This window comes from Cibotium barometz, chromosome 42 (assembly GCF_041138505.1).
Source record: "Cibotium barometz isolate CiBa-2024 chromosome 42, ASM4113850v1, whole genome shotgun sequence".
In the NCBI taxonomy this organism is placed as follows: domain Eukaryota; kingdom Viridiplantae; phylum Streptophyta; class Polypodiopsida; order Cyatheales; family Cibotiaceae; genus Cibotium; species Cibotium barometz.
This window is the reverse complement of record NC_141087.1, coordinates 512,705-525,778: the sequence shown is the minus strand read 5'-3', so window position 1 is coordinate 525,778 and position 13,074 is coordinate 512,705. Positions and strand designations below refer to the sequence as shown.

The 13,074-nt window shown below is 41.5% G+C and overlaps 1 pseudogene; it reads left to right on the top strand.

Annotated features, from left to right (window-relative positions):
- Positions 1 to 12,039, top strand: part of LOC147614019 (uncharacterized) — a 68,731-nt pseudogene extending 56,692 nt beyond the window's left edge.
- Positions 12,040 to 13,074: the final 1,035 nt, after the last annotated feature.

The window sequence follows — 13,074 nt, the reverse complement described above, 5'->3', positions numbered from 1 at the left end:
GATGGCCCGGGGCGGCAGCGGCGGGGGGGCAGGGGTCTGCGGCGGGGGAGCAGGAGGGCGCGGAGAGGGAGGGATGGGCAAGGCGGCGGCGCGGGTAGGGCGGGAATGTGCAGAGGCGGGGGGGGGTTCGGAGGCGGGCTCAGCAGCGATTCGCTTTACCTTGATAAAACCCTTCCCCTTTGATAATAAACTAATACATTATGGGCCCAAAATCTAAGCAAGGGCTATTGAAAAGTTTATCAAGACAAGTCACACATGTGATTGCTCTCCAAATCTAAATTCCTCATTCCCCACTTGTGTGTGTGTGTGAAGAGTGTGTGTATGAGGGAGGGGACTATGTGTGTGTGTGTGTGTTTTGGGGGGGGGGGGGGAACTACAGAGAGTTTGTGTGTGAAGAGAGGGTTTAGCTTCATTGTACATCTTGTGGAGACCATTTGAAGGCTCTTTTAAAAGAGGAAAGTTTAACTTTAAATTACTGAAAGGTTAAAGTCTGAAGGAGCTTTGAGGTAGGTTCAAAGAAAGACCATACCAAGAGATTCAAAATGTGGTAGTAAAAAATATCCATCTTGTATTGGGAGAAAATGGAGGAAGATTCCTATAACCTAGTTCCATGTTTCCTTCAGTCGTGTACAATTGTTTCTCAACTGCAGTTAAGTGAGATCACTTTAAAACATTTTTAACATTAATTATGTAGTTTCTAGATGGTTTGGCAAATGATATAAATGCCCTTAGAGGGTCATTATTCTTTCCCTTTTCCTTCCAGCTTTTCCTTTTCATGGTACCTTTGCATTTCTATTTTATTTAAACATTGTAAGCACCCCTCTTACTAGAGACCTCTGAGAAAGAGTAGCCTCAATGCCTGATTAGCTTCACTTAAGTTGTTGAGAACTTGTCCCAACTTCCTTTTGCATCAACGTTTTTTGAGCCCTTTGTCTAGCTTCATCATTCCATATACCTCCCTAAAAGCAGCAGGATGACTAACCCCATTGATTAGTGCATCTTGTGGTGACATCTTGGAAGCCTGCCATAGAAAACAGAAGTGTTCATAATGCTTGAAAGCTTAAACCTTATTGCTAGAAATTGGGATAATTAAGGCATGTGGGACTATCTCAACTTGAAGAAATACTTTAAGCTTGAACAGTGTCCCAAAGATATCAAGAGAGAGTATAGAATTAATGACAGACATTCAAATATTGTATCTGGATGACAATATAAACGAAGATGCAGCAAATTGCAGGTTCAAATCACTAAACAGATAGTTGGTAAGGCATATAAATACATACACCACACAATTACATACCTACACATGCGTGCACCCACACATGCAGCACGCACCCACACGTACACATGTAACTTCGTATGTACATAAATGCACAAACACGCACACACACATGTGCAAGATGTCATCAATAATGGGAGAGCCATCAAGAAATTTACAGGACTTGCCATGTATCTTGGATGGTCTTATATAAACTTTCGTATTTTGTGGAATGTATTTCGAGCGTTTTTAATTCACAGTTACATGTCTTTGAACAGAGAGTTTGCAGCAAATTTTTATGACCGTCTTGGAGTTAGGCATCCTAGAACAAAAATATATCCATGAATATATTACAAATTCTTATCAAGTACACATCCCGAAAAGACTAATCATTCACAAAGGTCTATTTAGCTATGGCTTATCCCAAATACGGCAAGCAGGGCCTGCTTACTTTAAAGTTGATGTATCCAAAGCCCTTTATTTTGCTTAGAGGAGCTGCATCTCAAAAATCACATTGGTGCCATAAAAACGACCAATCCAGCATAAAGATGTTGTCAGTAAACATGTCCTTCTAGTGTCCTCATATACATGATTGCAGCACACACCCTGTATTGGAGCATGCTGACCTTTCAAGAGGATGGCCCACCGAGGGGCATGGCTGGAAACACTATCTCGATGTCCTTGAGTCATATGCGCAAGACGTTTGCGCCATTCTCCTTATGTGCAAGGCGAGTTGTTTCCCCTCTTCTTTAGGTTATAGTGTTCCACATCATGAGCTTCTGCAGGTTGCCCGTTAAGGACTGGGTGGTGATCCAGCCCCCAAGCGGGCTGACAATCCTCAGCAAAACTTAGCGCTAGGCATGCGTGCCTACTCTGTAGAAGCTCATGATGTTGTCATAGTTTGTGATGTTGGCAATAATGATTGGAATTTCTCTAGAAGTTATTGGGGTATATTCAGGGGCAAGCGTCGAGCAATGGGAACTCATCAACTGACACAAAGGTGTCCAGTATACAAGCTCACCTAGCTGTAATTGACCAGCCATAGGCAACTATGCAAGCCCTAGCCAATCAGAACAAGAATTCTCATTTATCTGCTTTCCTCATGGAAAAACTCTCATATTTTGAATGACATAGCCCAGTGGAACAAAGATTCTGATTGACCAGCTCTCCTCGTGGAAAGATTCCAGCATACACTTGATCTGTTGAGAGAAGCAGAGATTTTGTATGTTTTTCTATCCACCATACTTGCAAGCTACCCACTCTCCGCATACATATTTGACATTAAAACATACAAAGTCGAATCCATGAACTCCCGAGTTACTGCATGATCAAACAACACCTCTGCAAATTCAAGATTGCCATGCACTTGACATGCACCCAACAAGCCAAACCATAGGCCCACAATATGCTCCTCAGGTGCAGTACGCAACACACTCTCTACTCTCGTGAAGTCTCCCACACGACCAAGTGAGTCCAGCATAATAGAGTAATGCTTTACGCTGGGCACACTGCCAACATCCTTGCTCATAGAGCTAAACAATTCGAGACCCTTGGCCACTTGTCCGCTGTGGCTACATGCTGAGAGAGCTGGAATGAAACATACCTCGCAAGGTGTAATGCCTTCCAACTTTAACTCTTCAAACATATTCAAGCTCATGGAGGTGTTGCCCACAGATGTAAGTCCACTTATACAATGGCACCACACTTGCCATACATAGTCAGGAGGGCGGTATCAAATATGCTGTCGGAAGATCAGAAAGAATGCCACACGCTTTAAAGAGGGTAACAAAAGTGTAACTGTTGGGCTCTACCCCATCCTTAAGCATATGCTGATGCAAATCAAGGGCCTCAAGCGCTTGACCAGAATCTACATTTGCAGTAATCAAGGCGGTCCAAGAGAAGACGGTGCGATCGGGCAGATTGTTGGATACATGGAGCGCATCATCGATAGCTCCACATCGAGCCAATGCCATGACCAAATACCCACTCAACAAACCAGAAAGCAAGACCCTGTTCCTCTTGACATGGGCATAGATTTTCTTAACTTGATAAATGCAGCCTTTCTTGCACGACTTGAGCATCTCCGTGTACGTATCGATGGAAGGTATGAATTGCGTGCAGGAAAGGGCCTCAATAGCACGGTCAAGGTGGCCTTGTTGGCAGAGAGACTGAATGAGGCGATCGAGGTCTTCATGGCGGTGGTTAAGAGAAGTAAGGATGTCATCACCCTGATCAAAATGAATGGGAGAGGAGGATGGAATGATCCTGTTGACAGAAAGATTGGAAGAGCAACCATTCTGATCGGGAGCTGAAACCCGATCATCATGAAGGCGAACTACAGACCTGCTCTTGGAGAAGTCTAAACCATTCTTTTGTGGGCTTCTACGTGCGATTTGTTGATCGTGGAGTTTGGGTTGAGGAGGGAGGAGCAGGGAGTCCTTCATTCATGTAGCTTTGGAAAGTTCGAGTTCGCGATCACAGACGAGTGAAACACAATCAACCATTCAACAACACCGTTTTGTTGAAGGGTATATATTGCAATGTACATTGGTGTTTTATCCAACTCTTAGCCACAGATGCACCAAATTTATGAGACATACTCTCATCAAAGACTCTAACGAGTATGCAGAGAAAAGGTGTATCTTACCTTAGCCACAAATGCACCAAATTTATGAAGACATACTCTCATCAAAGACTCTAAGGAGTATGCGAAAAAGGTGTATCTTAGCTTAGCCACATGAGCCACTTGATATTAAGAGGACTAAAAACCGGTTAATTATTGTGCATTTAATGGTTTGAAGAAACTTAATTATTATGCCTTGATTGGAATATAGAATGTTCTAAGCAATTTTGGGAGATGACAAAATAAATTTGAAACAAAAAAATCGACGTACATGTGTCTTTTGGTGTAATTTGATCTATCGCAAGAAGTTGTAGCATCTCTTCCTTGAAGTCGTCCCCAAACCTCCATGACCTCTACACACAATTCAATTTTTAGCCAATGAATTTAGCATAACGATTTTGAGATTTATCTAAGATGCAAAGGGATGCATTATGTACACGAGATGATTGTGTGTGTGTGTGTGTGTGTACGTATGTAGTTATACACGCACACACGCACACACGATAGTGGGGTGGCATCGTCCATCACCATTTGATGTGAACCATAGGGAACATGCCCTTTCGCAATCATTTTTTTCTTCTTCTAGTGTTAGAGGCACATATCATACTCCTCCTCCTATGTTGGAGGGACAACTTTATCATTATCTAGAGCACTTAGACATAGATCAAACATTATCTTTTGGTTGTTAGACCCAAGAGCTTGTTGTTGGAGCTTTGATGTTTTCATGTGGCTTTCCTCTCTTTTTGATCTCCCACTTCAACCCAAAACACTTCAAGCTTCTTCACCACGTTCATGTTGAGCATATTCTCAAATCAATGCATTCCATGAGCCTCAAGTAGGAAGCATGGCACATAGTTTCTGTGCTTTTTCAAGAAAGCCTAATTTGATATACACACCCAAAAGTCCATTGGTCACTAGCATATGACTTTTCTAAATACCCTCTCTTATTATCTATGCATTGATTCATTGCCCCTTAGCCAACGCTCCAATACTGCCACATGAATTTAAAGTACAAGCCAAAGTGATGGCGTAAAGCAAGATGCTTGCAAGTTGCATCTATGCAAAATTAATTGAGTGCCTCTTCACACTGTCCATTCTCCACCAACCCTATAATCAAGGCATTCCAAGAGACACGAGTTCTAGTTGGAAGGTCATTTAACAACTCTTGTGCTTTTTGGAGTGCTCCACATTTGGCATACATGCTTACTAAGGTGTTGGCAATAAAGGGATTATCGAGATTATCTCCATCAACCCTTTTTGGCACATGTACACTTAACATATTGACTTTTATTGAACAAAAGCTTCTAGGCACCACTATGGCCTCCCTTTGGGCAAGCCAAAAAAAACAACAAAGCATATTGTCTATCTACTTTCACAAGAAGTTTTAGAGAAAGTCTCACCCCGGTCCGCCACTTCCTTGGCCCCAATTGCACCTAGATATGTGTGTGCTTCCTCTCGAGTACTAGCTCATGATGTTGAGCCCTATAAGGAAAAATAATTGGAAAGGAGCTCCTTTCCTATATTGGAAAAATTCTTATGTTAATCAACAAAGGAATTCGGAATCAAATGTGATCATTTGAACTTTCAACTTTCAAGCTTCAAATCTTCAAGATTTTAAAAAAAGTGAGGGGGCTTACACATCGACACCCGTTTGTAGACACGTTGACGTGTGCATTCGAGGGTTTTGAACTATGGGCCTCGCAATTGATTGTTAATGATCTAAGCCAAGTAGGCCAAACAACTCATTTTTACATAGATGTCCAGAGACGCGATATTTGTGTGTGTAAGCCCTTGCTCGCTCACCTATTTTGCACTCATCCCACGCCATTTCATAAGTCTTGGGAAAAGTATGCAATCATATGAAGGGGCTTGCGGTGAAAACTCAAATGAGGCAATGAAATGATAGAGAGTGCTAATGGTGAGGAGCATCAGCTTTTAGAAAAAGGGTCGCGCTCATCATGGGGAAAATTGCATCATCATTGGGGGCACCTTGATCAATGTTTGGTGTGGGGGCTAGAGTTGGGCTTTACATTAGGCTCACGGAGGTTGTCAAAGCCCCATGACCAATTTCACCATGAGTGGATGGTGATGAAGTAGATGAGGAATGTGCACCAGAGATGGGAGCCTAGAGGAGGAGTAGGGGTCGGGTGTCAGATGAGGATATTAGAGAAGGAGTTGGACTATCGAGAACAACAAGACAATCGCTTCTCTCCTCCCTAAATAGCCCTCACGAACTCCCAAAAAAAAATGTTGAACTTTGCTTCTCTTTTTTTCCTCCTTGGCACACAACCAATGGGAATTGGTGCGCTATGTCAAGGGTAAAAAAATATGAATATAGTTTAAAAATTTGACAAATTTGCAAAAAATCCTTTTGGATAGCAGATTTTTTTTCTATACAAGGACAAAATTGGGTCATTAAAAAAAAAAGATTTTCCACACAGTGCATAGGAGTATTTTCCTTGGTCCAACACCCCACATCAAGTGGTTGCCTTGGCCCAATGGAGTGTATGCCTCTACTCCACACACAAGATCTAGGAGGTGAGTTGTGTTTTCTAAAATTTTGTTGCAACTTTTTTTGGCCTGCATAGAGGCCTTAGGAGAGGGGACACTCAAAGGTGAAATTTTATGTGGAAAGAAGTAAATGGCTTCACTCAAGAGAAGTAAATGAAGGCCTCACTCCCATTGTGCAATTAATTGTTGCCATATTATGGTAATGATGTGTGTGAACACACTTAGGACTATCGGGGCACTTTTTTCCTCACAAAGAGGTTTTTTCCCCCGACTTGTACAGTCACTCATTCTAGGGCATTATCTTGATATTTGTTAACAATCATCTTCTTTGTTATGTGCTTTTGAGCTTCTTTTGCCCTTGTGTCGTGTGTTCCTTCTTGCAACCCTACTCCAACAATTGCTATGAGAGCAAGCTTGAGCATCTCTCGAGAGCAGTGGTGCCTTCCCCTGGTCGTAGGCTTCATCTTCATCATCACAGCAGGTGTCCTACTGATAGGAAACAAGTCTTGACATGGTGTGTAGTCTACATAGTAGATTGCAAATTTGCAGCCCATTTCACATTTTGGGCGTGTTTAAGGGATCGTTCACATCTTGCAAGGTTATTGCAGCTCACCAAGGTGCTATTGATTTTGCCTGATTTGTTTCGAAAAACATTTTTGTAGTTTCTTTTTACTATGGGTTATACAATGTTGCACTAGTCATATCCAAGTTGTTCTACCTATTTGTAGTGTTCATTAATAGGTTACTATATTTCTACAATGGTTGATAACAATGATGTATTTTATATGCTTGCTCTATCGAGGATAAAGCTGGATGGAACCAACTACCCATTGTGGACCTACATGATGCACCGTGTATATGGAATATTGTGCAAGAAAGTGAGGGCAAACCAAGTTCACAGGCTGACCCTACTGATGTATCTTTTGATACAGTTGAGGATGTTATAGGTCCTACTATCGTTGGCCATATTATTGCACTTGCAAGAACTATTTCTATAGGTGATGCAGATATTGCACCTACTCCTAAGCAATCTAATCGGGATGGACATGATACGTAAGCTCATGCCTTGATTGTGATTTTTATTAAATGTTCCATTATACCCCACATTTGCTAGACTACGAGAAATGTGTGGGATGCATTGGCTAATTTATATCAACTGAGAAATGAGGCTCATGTTGCTTATTTGCATTCGAAATTATAAAGTAAACACATGCTTGAAGGTGACTCTATGGATGCATACCTTACTAAGATTAAGGATTTCAAAGAGCAATTAGAGGATGCTAATGAAATATTGCCTGACAGTTCACATGTGCAAACTAGTCTCAATGGTCTTTCAGATTCCTACTAGATTTTTGCAAATGAAAGGAAATATGAAAAGGATGACAAGAAGACAATGCAAAAGTGTTTTTCAAGTATTGCAAGCAACATGGTCATGATGTAAAGGATTGTTCAAGGATTGTTGCAAAGGAGGCCAAGAAAAAGGAGGCGAATTTGGCTACATATGCTTTTGCCTCTAATGTTGAGTCTGCAAACTATGCATGGAATGCAAAATGGGCATTTATCACACAATGCTCTTATGATCCATTGATCCATGATACTTGTATGGCACTGACACATCTAAACACTCCTTTTTCACTTCTTGTAACATTTCGTTTTTCTTGTCTCCCTCCTCCATATGTGTCCCTCGTCACAATCAACCAAGTTTTGCAACCACCTACTTGCACCATTTCCTTTGCCATCATCAATGTCAATGATGCTCTAGATGGACTCTCAATGTATGAACAATCTATATGTCATGTAAACCATATAGATGCCCATCCATGTATCCATGATGCTATGATTAATTATTCATCCTTGTCCATGTCCACACTACCCATCCACTTATGCGGGCCATGCTAAGGCCATGTGGTTCCTATTCTTATCTAATAGAGCACATTTTGGATACATATATGCTTGGGATTAGAGAAGCACATATGCTTGTGTTTTAAGGAATTCATAAGAAAGTCTTCCCAAATTGTACACACTTCTATGGTTGGAAATATAAGCTATCCGATTGCACGCATCCTTGTGGTGATTTTTGTCTTGATTTCTTTTGGTTCTTGCATGTTAGTTTAGCATAATAATCCTTTATGCCCTTTGTGCTCAATGTCCAAGTGTGACTTGCTCCAAGGGGTGACAAGGGAAGAGATTGTACCCTGAACTGGGGCTAGTATTATTGAATCCATAAGATTGACAAGTGCAGGTTCAGAGAGGTGCTATCTTGGTGTTGGTGTGGAGTGTTTTATGTTAACTTTATTGTGGTGGCTATGCCTTAGTTTCACCTTGTGGGAGTTGCATCCTAGGCATGGTTTGTAAGCTCTTGTGTGTGTGTGTGTGTGTGTGTGTGTGTGTGTGTGTGTGTGTGTGTGTGTGTGTGTGGTTTGAGAGCATTAGTCTTCTTATGGTTGTGTGTGCATGGGTGCATTTTGATAGCCTACTATCCTAGTCTAGGTGGTGTTCCTTGTCTATTTCTTGGTGTAGGTGAGCTAGCACTCCGAAAGTTCGAGCACAATTGGGAGTCGTAGGGGTCGAGCCACCCCGTCAGTATTGTTCTTCACCCCCTCATTTCTTTCTTTGGTGCCCCCATTGAAGACACACTTCTTTCTAATCCTTGAGTGTTTTTTTAATCTATTCCCTAGGAGGAGATCCAATGAACGATGGAAACCCCCCTATAGTAGCTAGTTCCATTATGTGTGCATCCATTCTCAAATTACTTGACTATCTACTTGATCACTAGTCAAAGCTTTCTTTTAACATTGCTTGTTTAGGTTTTTTGGGCCGATGCAAGTTGCCAAGAGTAATGTGTCAATGGAGCCTTTCTTGTTTCCATATATAAACTACCACATCTCACTTAAGGATGGCATCTTTGTGTCGATGGGATTGGTTTATATGTATCACCATACTTGCATCACTTAGCTAGAGAGTGTGTAGTATATTCCATGAGACCGCTATAGTGGGTGCATATCCCATTTTTCATGGTCAAGAAAAAAGTAGAGTGATGAGACTGATTTTTTGACGATTTTTGAGATGGCAACATTCCTAGTGCAGCGAGAGGATGGTGATTCAAAGCTATTTGCATTCAGTATCCTTATGTAAGATGAAGCTAAGGAATGGTACAAAGCTTTGTCACCCATCACCCATAGTAACTGCTTTGCCAATGACTTTTTGATGAGGTTTGTGCTTGGTGAGTCAGCCTAACAATTATGGGACCAGTTCACCCACCTTAAGCAAACACATGTATTTGACTACACACCATACGAGGTAAAGTTTATCTTGTTTGGGAACAAGTGGGTAGCCGCCATTGGTGGTGTCAAACCCAACTTCATCAAGAAGGAGAGCTTTCTCCTAGTGAGGGACAACACATTAAGTCTAAGAGTCCTAACTCTTTGTTTGAGGTTGTTGATTTTGCCATGGTCAAGAGTAAGAAGTTTGTGTATCAACACCAACATCAGTCTACACACATGATGACACTATGAAGAGAGGAGAAGTAGGAGGAGGCTATTTCATCCAATTTCACAATGGGGGCATGGATATGGAATGAACTTGGTGGAGCAAGCTTCAGAGCAAGGGCTTTTTTTTAATACCCCTACCACCATTGTCGCCCCTTGCCGCCCACTTTTGCCAACTGCCACCCCTTGCCTCTCTCTCTCTCTCTCTCTCTCTCTCTCTCTCTCTCTCTCTCTCTCTCTCTCTCTATATATATATATATATATATATATATATATATATATATATATATATTCCCTATCTCTCTCATCGTTATCTCTTGCTATTTCTCTCTCTCTCTCTCTCTCTCTCTCTCTCTCTCTCTCTCTCTCTCTCTCTCTCTCTCTCTCTCTCTCTCTCTCTCTCTATTAATCAATCAATCAATCAATCTATCTATCTCTCTCTCTCTTTGTGATCAAAAGGCAAGGCTTGCTCCCCTCTCTCTCTCTCTCTCTCTCTCTCTCTCTCTCTCTCTCTCTCTCTCTCCATTCTAAAAGCATTCCGAAAGGAGACGCTTTTGCTGGCTGACTATAAGACATAGTCACAAGTGAGTTCTCTATTGGTAATAATCGCTTATGGTAAATCTTGATATAAGGTTGATCTATATTCATAATTTAAAAACTCTATAGGAATTTCTAAAAATATCATTGAGATTTGCCATTGGGAGGTGCGGGTATTGTATTTATGATTATAAAGGGACATGGTTATATACATACATACATACATACATCTAACTTTACAAATCTTGAGCAATGACAATGGTCACATGGCATTCATGTGGTGAACCCTTAAATAAAAGTGGCTATGGCATAGAGATATGTTGTAGATGTACAATAAAGGGACTTTTATACAACATATTTCTCTGCCATAGCCACTTTTATATAAGGATTCACCACATGAATGTTTATACAGCATATTTTATATTACTGAATCCATAGATGTACAACAAAAATGAGCATGTTAAAAATCATAGCTCGATGTATAATGTTTCATTTGATACTCTTGACCCACTTACAATGATCCTTGCTTGCTCAAGGCGCTATTAGTGATTCATTGATTGTGTATTAATGGCCGAGTAAATATGTCCAATACATGGGCATATTTCCTCCTCTATCTCTCTCTCTCTCACACACACACATGTTCTCATAAAGGGTGAAATATTTCTCTCTAATATAGCGGTGTACTCATGTCTCTACTTATTTCTCTCTATAATCATGCATGATCCACCTATGGTGGGTATTTCTTGCTCTTAACACAGGACGCTATATGGCCCATTGGTTGCCACCATTACACAAACACGTTGCCATTACACGAACACTCACAATCCCAAGTGGATGGTCATTTAATTCTTGCTCATAGGACCATGACTTTAGCACATAATGGGCCATGGTAAGAGCGACCAAGACTATCTCTTTAACACACACACACACACACACACACACACACACACACACACACACATACACCCACACACATGCACACACACACACACACACACACACACAAAGCGATCTCTATTATAGAGATCGAACCTAAGTGTGATTCTAGCATGCCTATGATTAGTGATGCTGGAGTTGATCCTATTATAGAGATCGAACCTAAGTGTGATTCTAGCACAACAAAGCCATGCGGCCCACTCGCAATACCAAAAGCTCCTTGGGTTTTGAGAAAATCTGAGATGGCTCAAGTCAGGAAGACAATCTCGGAATTCAAGACACCTACAGGTCACATGCATTGTCTCAAGGGTGTTTTCACAAAGGATGATAAGTTGAGTGGCCTGAAATCTCATGATTGGCATAAGCTCTTACAATTTGTGTTGCCAATAGCCCTGAAGAATTGTGTGATCGAGAGTATCAGAGCAACAATTTTCAAGATCAGCTCACCAGTGCGTTGGATTAGCTCCAAGGAGATAAGACAAGATACGATTGAGCTAGCTAGATTGAATGCAATTGAGGCCATTTGCAAGATCGAGAAGTTCTTTCCCACCTCAGTTTTAACAATACAAATGCATCTTCTCGTTCATGTGGTTGGCAAGGTTGCGCTAGTCGGCACTGTTCACTTGAGATGGATGTTCTTTCTAGAGAGGTTCATGAAGACTCTTAAAGGTTTCATGCGACAGTGAGCACAACCGGAAGGAAGCATGGCAGTGGGTTGGCTCATCCAAGAATCCCTCGTATACATCACAGAATTTCTAGGCTTTGTTGATGCTGAAATGCCTAGATTATGGACTCCAAAGTCTGATCTGCGAGTAACAGGCGAGGAGGCTCAAGGCAAAGGATTAGTACGCAAGATGGACTCTCACTTACGAGACAAGATCAACAAGATTTGCATCTTGAATTCTCAACCAATGGAGAAGTGGATCACAACGTACGAAGTTGCAAAGGCATGAAGGCAGCAAGAAAGAGCCGGGTTTAGATGCAATTGAAATACACGCAATCTCCCATATCCAACACATTTGCAAGTCCTCCCTCCATTTTCGACAAATGCATGGCTTGATAATGCCATGCGCGAGGCGAGGCAAAATGGAGAGGTTGTGTCAGAGGAGGGTCCATACATCCCTAGCTGGTTATGAATGCAGAATTGGGGTTGTATGGACCATTTTGTGCTAAAAAAATTTTGCTACAAAATCTTCGGTAGTATAAATGTCAGTACAAGTGTCGGTATAGCCGTCTGTATCTATGTCTGTATAGTCGTCTATATAGGGGTCGATATACCCGTTTTTATAAGCACTGGTATAGCAGTCATCAGTATAGTCGTCTATATAGACACCGGTATCGCAGTCGGTATACCCATCTGTATAGGTGCCAATAAAGCCATCTGTATAGACGTCGGTATAGGCATCGGTAAAAAGTAATTATTACCGACGATTATACCGATGTGTTTGTACCGACGGTTATACCAATGTGTGAACCAAAGTTTGCGCCATTTTTCCCCCGTCTTTTGGTGTCGGTATAGCTGTCGGTATAAGGCCGACCTGTTGTAGTGTATAGATGGACTTCACTAGTGGCATTTAAGTGTGAGGATGAAGGCTTTATCATGACATTAGGAAAGGCACGATTATGAGGATGAAGGCTTTATCATGACATTAGGAAAGGTACGATTATGAGGATCCCATAGGGCTTTGTCTCGTAAGTTAAACTTGTAGCTATGAGGATCA